The 12,981-nt window shown below is 46.2% G+C and overlaps 1 pseudogene; it reads right to left on the bottom strand.

The window, feature by feature from the left end:
* Window positions 1–767: 767 nt before the first annotated feature.
* Window positions 768–1,386, bottom strand: LOC123841730 (large ribosomal subunit protein uL5-like; annotated as a pseudogene).
* Between the last annotated feature and the right edge of the window lie 11,595 nt (window positions 1,387–12,981).

Below are 12,981 nucleotides of genomic sequence, written 5' to 3'. Positions count from 1 at the left end.
TTTGACATGGATGTGATCTGGATATTAGTGAGGTTGTTGGTGGAGTGATAGGGGAGGTAAGCAGAGGAGTGGATGGGAGATAAAAAAATAAGGATGGTGAGGATATATCTATCTTAAAGAAATTTGGCCCTAAAGGAAGGAGAGAAATAGGGAGAAAATTAGAGGGAGATGAGAGGTTGGTAGACATAATGCCCAAGAGAACCAGAGGTTCCTTCAGAAAACCTCTATTCAGAAAGGCAAGTATCCTCCTTCCTGCTCTTAACCCCATTCTCTGACCGATTCCAAAGCACACAGAATTATCAGCAGTGATGCTGTATATAACTTGATTTTTTTTTTAATTTAAGTTCAATTAGCCAACATTTAGTACATCAGTAGTGTCAGATGTAGAGTTCAATAATTCACTAGTTACATATAACACCCAGTGCTCATCACATCACTGTATACAACTTATATATCAAGAAGGCATGGTGGGCTGCCAGGGTTATCCAGTTCAGGTTTCAGAGAGAATTCAAGAGAAAATCGATTAAGAGCCCAAAGCAAGCGTACTTGTTAAGAGTACAACGTCACTCTCAGCTGCTTACTTCACCCTCACCCTGCCTCAGAAGGGAAAGGATTTTGAAAGAGACTAAAGGTCAACTTATAAGAAAAGAGTCAGAACTTTGGGATGCTTAACTGACCCCGTTAGGGCAGAGACCATGTTTTATTTGACTTTACATACCCCCAGTTGTAGTGGCAGGACATGGAAAACTCTGTTTTTGTTTTTTTTTCACTGAAAAGTTTTTATTGGCCTTTTGGATAGAAACAGGAATTTATTTGCCAGGCAGGTTGATCCCATCATACTTCTGCTGGAACCAGCACATGGCCTCCTCTTTGTTGATTCTGTGTTTGGCCCCAGTGCAGCCTGTCCTGCGCTTCTTGTCTGCGATGCTGAAACCTGGCCTACCCAGCACCACGTAGAAGTCCAGGCCGTAGATACCAATGCTAGGGTCATATTTGATCCCCAGATCTATGTGCTCCTGGATCCCAAAGCCAAAGTTTCCAGTATCCGAGAAGTTATTTTTTTCTTAACTCATACTTTTGCACCTTTAGACCTTTTTCCAGGATTTCTTCTGCCTTGGCCCCACGGACTGTGCAGAGGACAGCAATCTTTTCATTTCTCCTGATACCAAAGGATCTAACCATGTATCTAGCTTTGGAGAACACGGGCGTCTGGCCTGTGAGCTGCTCCAGCACCTTGGCTGCCCGGGTCAGTCTGTCTCCACTCTCCCCCACACAGATGTTGAGGCAGAGCTTGCGGATGCGAAGTTCCTGCATGGGGTTCTCCTTCTCACCTTGATCCTGCGCCATGGTGGAGAACAGGAAGAGAAAGTGAAGCTTCCGGCCCAGGACCTTATGGGTCGGGAGGCGGGCTCTTTCTGCAGGATACCCAGAGAGCTGCGGCCTCTCTGATTGTTGAAATGAATAAATCAGTGGTTTCCATTGGGAAAATTATACAAGCAGTAACACAACCCCCTCTCCAGTAATTTCCTCAGGATAGTTACCTTACAAGATGTCACATATAAGGAGCCCTTCAAAGCAGGCCATAATTGTGTCTTTGGAAAACCATAATCAGAATCAATGCTCCTGTAACAGCTTGCTCAACACTATAGATTCTGGTATTCTTACTCTCTGCCTACAAAGTCCCTCAGAAGTGAGGGGGATGGTTAACTTCCAAGTTATAGCATTAAATACCTGTGGTTCAGCTTCTTGTTGGGTAATGAAGCTGACAATGTTGTTCAGGAGCCACATCTGACTGTAGTTTCTGTATGTGACAGTCCACTATACATTAACATGTTTTTGAGCCCTTTAGAACACAAATGCTTGTCCTATAATTTCTTCTCAAAACAAAATGTGTTTTGAATAGATAATATGTGGTTTTCTTTCCAAATTCATACCCCATCACTCAAACATGTTAGCTGTACGTGTGTGTTTGTGTGTGTATCTCCTCTCCTGTCGTGCCTCATTCTAACTTTGCCTTCTTGGTAGGTCAACCTGTTTGTAGCAGCAGAAGAGGTGCACTCACTCCCAGACCTTTGCAGATCCATAAGAGAGTCTCCCTTGGAGTTACCTGTGAGGTTCTCTGACCTGTCTCTGGAATGTCCTCACTGCCACTCCAGGGTTACGTCCTTAGCCTACCCCCAATGGAATCCCTTCAACCCAACCACTGGTGGGATCTGGCAGCCTTAACTTGTCCTTAGTATCCTAAGCATGGTTCAGTAAGAAACACATATCCCTGGAGATCTTGATGGGGTGAATATTATCTGGGAACACTTTTTTGCTAAAAAAATTTAAAAAGACTTAGGCATTAATATTCTAGATCCCATGTCTTGGTGCTGTGTTCTTGCAGGAGCCAGTCATTTCTGTTTGTCTGTCCTGATTTGTCTTTCCCTCTCTTCACCTGTCTGCTCTCATATTCCCAAATGGCCTTTGGATAAACCAGTGGTGGTTCATCACAAGCACAGACAATAAAGTAATGGGGTATGAGAAATGGAGGGTCATGACTGAGGAGGCATCAGTAAGAGTAGGAGGAAGATCCCAAACATCCTGTCCTTATAGGCCTATGTGGTTGTTATATTTGCTCCGACATTTAGCTTTGGGTTTCCTGGTAGCCAAAGCAAGTAGAAAGACTTAATACTTGTCAGAAAAGGGGAACTATCTCAGTTCCTTAGGGAAGGCAAAACTTTGTTTTTTAGCACTAAGTTCTAAAAAGCATTTTCAATGTGGTCCTTTCTTTTTTTTTAAATTTTGTTTTATTATGTTAGTCACCATACAGTACATCATTAGTTTTTGATGTGGTGATCCACGATTCATTGTTTTCGTATAACACCCAGTGGTCCATGCAGTATGTGCCCTCCTTAATACCCATCACCGGGCTAACCCAGCCCCCCCACTCCCCTCCCCTCTAAAACCCTCAGTTTGTTTCTCAGAGTCCATAGTCTCTCATGGTTCATCTCTCCCTCTGATTTCCCCCCCTTCATTTTTCCCTTCCTTCTCCTAATGTCCTCCATGCTATTCCTTATGTTCCACAAATAATTGAAACCATATGATGATTGACTTTCTCTGCTTGACTTATTTCACTTAGCATAATCTCCTCCAGTCCCATCCATGTTGATGTAAAAGTTGGGTATTCATCCTTTCTGATGGCTGGGTAATATTCCATTGTATATATGGACCACATCTTCTTTATCCATTCATCTGTTGAAGGGCATCTCGGCTCATAAAAGGCATCATATGAGACAATGTTCTTGACTTCCTCCACATAGCAAGTGCAGGAATGGGTCTCCTATGACTGTCTCTTCTCTTGTCTTTATTTTTTATTTTATTTTATATGTGTGTGTGTGTGTGTGTATGTATGTATATATTTATTATTTATTTAACAGAGAGGGTGAGAGAGCACAAGCAAGGGGAACAGCAGAGGGAGAGGGAGAAGCAGGCTCCCCATTGAGCAGGGAGCCTGATGTGGGCCTTGATCCCAGGACCCTGGGATCATGACCTGAGCCGAAGGCAGATGCTTAACTAACTGAGCCACCCAGGTTCCCCACTTCTGTTGTCTTTAGGTAACAGTGACATAATCTTAAAATGCATCCTAATAGAGGTGATTCTGTGAGGACCCAACTCCAATAAAATGAAAGCTGTCTAGACCAAATGAATTTTATCCACCTGAAGCACTGGATCATCCCTAAGACCTGTCCAAGGAAAAGAGCTGAATACATCCATTTTTTTTTTTTTCCCTTGGGGAACAGTCCATATTCATTGCCATCGGTGCCATTCAGTGCCCTTAGCCACCTGAGCACTCCATTCTGGCCCCAATCCATTTGCCCCCTGTTTAATTTTTGGTGTCTTGTTTTCAGCTACTGTTGTTACTAATTCTCATCAAAGCCAGAAGTGTCCATGTCAACTGAATTTCAGAATAGCTGAGTTTGAAAAAGTTTTTTGCTTTTTTATTTTTTTAAGATTTCATTTATTTATTTGAGAGATAGCGCATGAGAGAGTATGAACAGAAGGGAAGAGCAGAGGGAGAAGGAGAAGCAGATGCCTTGCTGAGCAGGGAGCCTGATGCGGGGCTAGAGCCCGGGACCCTGGGATCATGACCTGAGCTGAAGGCAGACGCTTAACCCACTGAGCCACCCAGGTGCCCCAAGATTTTTTTTTCTAATTGTTGGTGTTTTCATACACTAAAATATATTGTGACTCTCTAAGAAAAATCATGTTTAGTATTTCTCAGCCTTTTTTGAGCATGGAATTCCTTTATCATGAACTGAACACTTGCTGGGAGATGCTGCTGAAAGCTATTCTTTGATAATGTCTCAGTGTTAGCCCTTAACAGGCTACTGGTGACTTAACACAGGATTAATGATGGTCAAGAAGTCTTTGAAATCCAAAGCCATGAATCATCAGAGCATTCTTGGTGCTCTGGCAAGTAGATGAAATATACTTGGGCAGGAGGTCCTTCCTAGAATCCTGCAGGTCATACCATGTATTTATAAGATCGGCAACCACAGTCTTAGACATGGTTTAAAAGTTCTTCTTTTCCTATGAAATCAAGATTATATTCTTCAGCTTAATCTTTGAATTCCACCTGAAAAAAGCAACCAATAAAAATACTGTTGCAATCATTTGAAATGTACTGGTTTTGAAACTACCACTTAAAGAAAATAGTGCCTTATAATCTTTGAGGAAGAATTATAAAGAATATGTAACATAATGGCATTAACAATATTCAGTACTGTCAATAGGACACAAAATCATTAGGATAAACATTTTTAATAGTTGTTGAGAAGGGTCCCTGGGTGGCTCAGTTTGTTAAGTGTCTGCTTTCATTCAGCTCAGGTCATGATCCCAGGGCCCTGGGATCGAGCTCCACATTGGACTTCCTGCTCAGTGGGGAGCTTGGTTCTCCTTTTCCCCACTTCCCCTGCTTGTGCTCTGTCTCTCTCTCTGTCAAATAAATAAATAAAATCTTAAAAAAATAGTTGTTGAGAAGATGCTTTAAAATAAAACGGTTAATTAGTAACATAAAGCACCTCTTGTGTGGAGACTTAAAATTCTTTAAAAGTGGAAATTACAAAAGATCGTGAGACTGGAAAGAGTAGAAACAGATCTCATTTTTTACATCTTAGAAATAAACATTTGTAACCATCTGGAGTGTAGTTTCTGGACTGGGGACAAGAACAATAAACTTACAAATTTATCATTGAAATGTCACTTCTAACTTTTGGTGGTTGAACAGTACTACAGTTTTTTTCTCCCTTACACTGAGTACACTATTAAATATTTTAAAAAATAGAATGTTAATGTCTTGAAAGAAAAGTAGGTTTTATCCTCTAAGCTATAATACTAGTTACCAGTGAATGGAATTCTATCTGAAAATTAAATTTTTCTATTATGCTCCAGTGAAACTAGTCTGAACATTCTTAACACTTCCACTCTTCTGTAACTTTTTCTGTTTACATCCAGGGAACTCTCTCCAATGTGTGATAAAGTCCTATTCACCCTCTGAAACCCAACATAGCTTCCTTTTCCAGGAAGCCTTTCCTTATCCTCCTCTTAGCTTTGTGCTTATACATATTTTTATTTTTCCATTGACCACACTCTGTTTTATTTTTTTTACTACCAAATTTGAGTGCTGTCACTGTGAACAAGTTGTATTGTCATCTTCATAACAAAAATTTTTTTATTAATATATAATGTATTATTTGTTTCAGGGGTACAGGTCTGCAATTCATCAGTCTCACACAACTCACAGTGCTCACCATAGCACATTCCCTCCCCAATGTCCATCCCCCAGCCAACCCATCCCTCCCACCCCACTCCACTCCAGCAACCCTCAGTTTGTTTCCTGAGATTAAGAGTCTCTAATGGTTTGTCTCCCTGTCTGGTTTCGTCTTGTTTCATTTTTCCCTCTCTTCCCCTATGATTCTCCGTCTTGTTTCTCAAATTCCTCCTATCAGTGAGATCATATGATACTTGTCTTTCTCTGATTGACTTATTTGGCTTAGCACAATACACTCTAGTTCCATCCATGTTGTTGCAAATGGCAAGATTTCATATTTTTGATGGCTGCATAATATTCCATTGTGTACATATAACACATCTTCTTTATCCATTCATCTGTTGATGGACATCTAGGCTTTTTCCATGGTTTGGCTATTGTGGACATTGCTGCTATAAACATTGCGGTGCATGTGCCCCTTCGGATCCCTACATTTGTATCTTTGGGGCAAATACCCAGTAGTGCAATTGCTGGGTCGTAGGGTAGCTCTCTTTTCAACTTTTTGAGGAACGTCCATACTGTTTTCCAGAGTGGCTGCACCAGCTTGCATTCCCACCAACAGTGTAGGAGGGTTCCCCTTTCTCCGCATCCTCGCCAACATCTGTCGTTTCCTGACTTGTTAATTTTAGCCCTTCTGACTGGTGTGAGGTGGTATCTCATTGAGGTTTTGATTTGGATTTCCCTGATGCTGAGTGATGTTGAACGCTTTTCGTGTGTCTGTTGGCCATTTGGATGTCTTCTTTGCAGAAATGTCTGTTCCTGTCTTCTGCCCATTTCTTGATTGGATTCTTTGTTCTTTGGGTGTTGAGTTGGATAAGTTCTTTATAGATTTTGGATACTAGCCCTTTATCTGATATGTCATTTGCAAATATCTTCTCCCATTCTGTCGGTTGTCTTTTGGTTTTGTTGACTGTTTCCTTTGCCGTGCAAAAGCTTTTTATCTTGGTGAAGTCCCAATAGTTCATTTTTGCCCTTGCTTCCCTTGCCTTTGGCGATGTTTCTAGGAAGAAGTCGGTGCAGCTGAGGTCGAAGAGGTTGCTGCCTGTGTTCTCCTCAAGGATTTTGATGGATTCCTGTCTCATGTTGAGGTCTTTCATTCATTTTGAGTCTGTTTTTGTGTGTGGTGTAAGGAAATGGTTCAGTTTCATTGTTCTGCATGTGGCTGTCCAATTTTCCCAACACCATTTGTTGAAGAGACTGTCTTTTTTCCACTGGCCATTCTTTCCTGCTTTGTCAAAGATGAGTTGACCATAGAGTTGAGGGTCCATTTCTGGGCTCTCTATTCTGTTGCATTGATCTATGTGTCTGTTTTTGTGCCAGTACCATACTGTCTTGATGATGACAGCTTTGTAGTAGAGCTGGAAGTCCGGAATTGTGATGCCACCAGCTTTGCTCTTCTTTTTCAACATTCCTCTGGCTATTGGGGTCTTTTCTGGTTCCATACAAATTTTAGGATTATTTGTTCCATTTCTTTGAAAAAAGTGGATGGTATTTTTATAGGGATTACATTGAATGTGTAGATTGCTCTAGGTAGCATAGACATTTTCACAATATTTGTTCTTCCAATCCATGAGCATGGAGTGTTTTTCCATTTTTTGTGTCTTCCTCAATTTCTTTCCTGGGTATTCTATAGTTCTCTGAGTACAGATCCTTTGCCTCTTTGGTTAGATTTATTCCTAGGTATCTTATGGTTTTTGGTGCAGTTGTAAATGGGATCGACTCCTTAATTTCTCTTTCTTCTGTGTTGTTGTTGGTGCATAGAAATGCACCTGATTTCTGTGCATTGATTTTATATCCTGCCACTTTACCACATTCCTGTGTGAGTTCTAGCAGTTTTGGGATGGAATCTTTTGGGTTTTCCACAGCAAGTATCATATCTTCTGCAAAAAATGAGAGTTTCACTTTTTCTTTGCTGATTTGGATGACTTTTCTTTCTTTTTGTTGTCTGATTGCTGGGCTCTCTCTGTCTCTTGACTCTACTTTGTTCTCTCTGATAGCTTAGGTCTCAAACAGAAGCTCTCCAAACCGACATGATGGCCGTTGGCACCCCAAGGTTAGAAGATCCTCGGTGCTTGTGATTTCAGGAGAGAGGTTCCCTAGGGGGACAGGATCGCCCATTAGGATAGGAGCCCTGGACAGGGTAAGTGGGAACAGTACGTGTGCACAGGGTCTGCTCCCACCCTCCCAGCGTTGAGTTTCTGGGCTCCAGAAAGCTAACTGCACAACTTTGCCTTGCTCACCCAGACTAGGCTGTTTTGTGCCCTGTGTTTTTGCCTGTGCGGTGCTTTCTGCCAGAAATGCTTTTGCCCCCTCCAACTGCCCCCACTCCTATCCCATCATCCTCTAAGGATCCCTGTCAGGTCCCAACATAGACAGCACATGGGGGCTGTGCAGGGTCTCAGCTCCACAACCTGAGGAATCTGAATCTTTCTGTGACAAGGTCTCCAAGAGATTCATATGCTCTTTAAAGTGTGAAAGCACCATCAGTAACTCCTGCTCATCTGTCCATATTCAGCTCAGAGGCCACCTCCGGAGAGCCCCCTGCCCTGCCACCCCACCCCAGCCTGCAGCAGGGACAGTTAGAGAGCCAGGGTGGCCCAGCAATGAGGGCACATGCCACCTTCAGGAGCACTTCCTGTCCCCGAGCCTCTCTCTCCTGCTGCCTGTGACTCTGTGGAAGGACATGTATTTGTCGAGGTTCGCACTGGTAGCAGCATCGACTCCATCAGGTAGGACATGCGCCTTCTTGGAAATCCTCCCCTTGCACTCCAGCCCCTCCCAAAGTGGCCCTTGAGGTCCCTGTTGTGGGAGCATCTGGGAGGTGAGACCACCCTGCTCAGGAGGGCCTTCAGGGATGGTGGAAACCTGGCGGGAGCCCAAATGTACAGGCCTACTCCACGCTCCACTCCTCAGAAAGCGGGCTTCCCACTGCGTGCAATGTGTCCATGCCTGGCTGACTCTCCTCAGGGCCCCATGCAGAGATTTTTCTAAGGGTTACTTGAGGATGCCCAGACAACACACAGAGATCTTACAAAAGGTGGGAGTCTTTCTTCCTGCCTCTCCTCTGATCCCCCAACTGCCCAAACACAGCCCCAATCTGTCCTCCTCCATCTCCATGATGACCACCCCAGGGCCAGACCCCAGTGCTCCGTGCAGACCTTGTGAGCCCCCTCCCAGAATCCAGCCCCGTCTCCCCAACCCCTCATTCCCTTGTCCCCACAGCCATGCAGATCTGTGCAGAACACACATCACACCCATGCCCAGCCACCACCCCCTGTCTCCAGGTCTACACCCGCCCCTGGGGTTTCTACCCTGCACTAGGGAGAACTCTGTGCAGCGGCCCTGCTGCCTGCCCCCTTCCCTGTCACCTGTGCCCTGTTTCCCCAGCCCCGGGAGCACCGCCCTGCCTCGGCCTTTATTCTCCTGTGCTCCCTGCCTGGAACATTCTGCCCCCTGCCCTCCCAGACTACCTCTTGTTACCTTCATCTCAGCCTAAACGTCACCTCTGGGTGTGGCCCCTGACCCCATTAGCCATCACCCTATTGGAATTCTCTGCAGAGCAGAGATTGCTATTCCTTGTCCCCTTGTTCTTGATTCCCTGGCCTTGCCCTTCACTAGGATGGAAGCCCTGGGGGTCCACGGGCCTCATCCCACGTGGCAGGACAGCGCCAAAGACATCATAGAAGCTGCAGAGATACTTACTACATATGCAGGTGCGAATGAAGGCAGTAACACACACGGGCACACTTTGGATCAAATAGAATCACGAGTGCGGGTCCTTCTGCAAATTGCTCCCGGACCCTCTTCTGCCTGCTCTGTGCCCGAGGCTGACTCTCCTGTCTGCTCTCCAGGCCCTCTGGGGGGCTGCCTTGCACCAGCAGTCCATGGAGGCCTGGATGGCAGAGGGGGGCAGTTGACCCAGTTCCCCACTGGGCTCAGCAGATGCCACTTCCCTGTCGTCCCTTCAGGCCCAGGGGTGGGACCGCCTCCCCCTGTGGCTGGAGGCTGGGAGCCCCCTCCTTGGTCCTGCCCTCCTCCCTGCTGCAGCTGGGGACTGCCCCGACCTCCTCCTCCTCTGCACCGTGTGGGAGAAGCACTCCCGCCTGGGATCTTCCCTGGTCCCTCGGGGCCTTCTGCTCTCTGTGCGGAAGATCAAGGAGGCTGTCCTCTCTTTACACATTGCACACACACGTTTTTTCCTTTCAGTAATTTATTTATCTATAAGCAATTTTTAAAATTTTCAACTCTAGTTTTACATTTTCAGGTACTCACAAAACATCTCCAATAGTCTAGATTCTGCATCATGGGGTGTGTGTGTGTGCACGTGCCCACGTGCATGAGAGTGTGTGTTTGTCATTGGGAGGAAAGCTTTGTATTTTGACTGCATAAAATTCAGAAATGTTAAACAACAAACAGTATCTTAAACAAAACAACAAAGATTAAGAAGAAAATTATAGAACAAGGAAGACATGGTTGCAAATTCTTAAGTTTTCCTATCTATAAATTTAAGACTAAGCTAATCCTATGAATTTAGGACTAAGATACGAATTTAGGACTAAAATTTGAATTTAGGCTAAAATTTGACTTTAGGACTAAAATATGAGTTAGGACTAAAGTTTAATTTAGGACTACACAAACTATTTTATACAGTTTGAGTGAGATGTTGTTTTAAGTTTTTTTTTCTCTCTCTCTTTTTTTAAAGCAATCACATTTTATTCACATAAATATTGAGTTATTTCTGCAGATTTGTAACCCTAGTCCCAGTGCACAGAAATGGTGTTGTTTTGAACGTCTCTATCCATGTCCACAGTAGAGGATGTCTTCAGTCATAGTGGCATTAATTTCAATCCAAATACCATACCTACAGCATAGAGTTCTAAAGCGTCTGATGGGGAAACTCTGTATTCATGACAATGTTAACGAAGCTCTATTTATACGACCAGCGATGGTGTTATACTGCTAAGAGTAACTGTGGCATCAATTTGGAAATAGTAGCCGTTTCACTAGAGGGAGCCATCAGACCTTCTTCACAGAGCTCCGTGCAGATGCTGAGCCGGGGTCTGGCTGTTCAGGGCCCAGCTGCCCTGAGCCCAGTCACTCCTGCAGGCAACCCCGGATCCCGGTGCCCCTCACAGTGGGACTTCCCTCTTCCCTGGGGGCCTGATGAGCCCAGGGCCCCGCTGATACTTCCCGGCCTCTGCGGGATGTGGGCGGAACAGCAGGAGCAAGAGGGTCCCTCAGGAAAGTGACCAGCATCCGGCCAGCATCTGCCTCATGTGATCATTTTCTCTCCTTAGCTCCTGGACGCAGCTTCCACCCAGCTTTTTGTGGCTCTGTCCTGATGGAAGAGGACCACCTTGCGATAGTGGGAAGTGTTTCTCTCCAGGTCTTTGCCGGGGTCTTGGTCCATTTTCTTGTAGAGGTTGTGAATCTGGCACGTGAAGTTCATGTCTCTATACAGGCTGGCCAGTTTCTTCTCCATTTCCAAGCACTGAGCTTCCCCTTAAAACACTTTTCTGTGACGTTGCAGGATATGCTGGTCCTGTTCATCCTGCGGATTCTGAAGTTTCAGCTTCAGCTGCTGAATCTCACTGTCCAGCTGTGAATTTTCCTTCTGCAAAGAGGCTTCCTGGGTTTGCAGACTGTGGATTTGTCATGTCAGCTCTGCGATCTCTCGCCTTTCTGCCCACAGTTTTCTGGCTCTGTCTTACTGTTCCCCTTTGGGACTTGGAGGGGACACAGGGAACCCAGCATCCTCAGGGGCACCCTTCAGATCCACTGCTGCCTGACGGGTGGGCTCATCACCATTTCCTGCTCCCCTCTTTTGCTGGACTCCCCAGGTCCCGGCACCGGCGTGATCGGCAGGGAGGTCAGGCAGGGGGACGGCCTGCAGCCCGGGTCCTGCCCTGGACGGGGACTGGCTGGTTTGATCTTTTGGGACCAGCTCCCTGGATGCCTTCGACGGCTCCAGCCTTTCTTCCCCCTCCTTTTCGTGCCCTTTCTGCCTCCATCTTGAAATTTCTTGGTTGAGCCGTTCTGGTCCTTCTGGAAAAGGAGTGTTTTCACTCAAATCATTTGTTCTTTTCCTCACAAGTTGTTCTCCATCCTTCTCTGATGTTCTTAGGATGGGTTTTTCCCCAGTGACCTGGGGAAGGTCAGGAGGCTGGCTCTTCTGTGCCTTTTTCAGAAAGTTGACCGTGCCCCAAAGTACCAACCTGTTGAGGTCTGTATTCAGTGCTGACAAGCACAAGGCTTGTAACAGGGGAGGACTGGCCACCACCCCAGGCGGCCTGAGGGCGTCCTCGGCTTGTGTGGTTGGGCCAATATCCTCACGGCCTGCTCCACAGACTTCACGGTGGGCAGAACCCCTTTGGCCCAGCGCTTTCACGCTTCTTAGAGTGAGTCGTCTCTTCACTAGGAAAACCAGCACCACAGTACATACCAGCATTGCCCAGGGCAACACGGGAGACTTGGGCTGTGTCTCCAGCTTCCAGAAATCACCAGCAACGCCCCCCACAGGTGCTCCAACACCAGCTGGGAAGGGGATCCGGTGGCCTTAGGGGGGCCCTCCATGGTTGCGTCGGGCTCCACAGCTCTGCCTCTCAGTGCCAGCGTCCTGTGGCCACAACTGACCACTCAGAACCCTGTGGAGAGTTCCATCTCAGAGGTCAACCCATGCCTGACAACCAGGGCAGAGCAGTTGGGCCGGGGGGAGGGGAGGCCAGCCAGGTTCCAGAAAGCAGTTCTCCCTGACTTTGTTGTGAAGTAGAAAGCTGTCTCAATCACACAAGCACTAGGGGAGGTGGGAAGGGCTGATCCCAGCCCGGAGCTCAGCTACTCCAGGCCCACCTGGCCCTACAGCAAACCTAGGGGCTCAAGGCAGGGCCAGGTCACGTCCCTCTGTGCCCACAAGAGAATCAGGGCAGAGCGTTAAGGCCTCCTTCCCGGGCAAGGCCCATTCTCCTGATCTGAAGTTTCCCTCTGCTGCAGGGACTCTGGTCCTGTCTGCAAAGGTCCCAGGTTCTCCCTCCTCTGAGGCTCCCTCCCTCCTCTGTGTGGTCACTGTGGGCTGGCAGGACCGTGTGGGTCTGAGACCGAGGGTGTCCCAAAGGTATTACCTAAGAGAGCAGGATTCCAGTGCTAACAACTCAGGAGAAATCAACCAGAAG

The sequence above is a fragment of the Mirounga angustirostris genome, unplaced genomic scaffold (genome assembly GCF_029215605.1).
Source record: "Mirounga angustirostris isolate CCGP_5_RB_7025 unplaced genomic scaffold, mMirAng1.0.hap1 SCAF_1, whole genome shotgun sequence".
Lineage (NCBI taxonomy): Eukaryota > Metazoa > Chordata > Mammalia > Carnivora > Phocidae > Mirounga > Mirounga angustirostris.
This window is presented reverse-complemented; position numbering and strand designations above follow the sequence as displayed.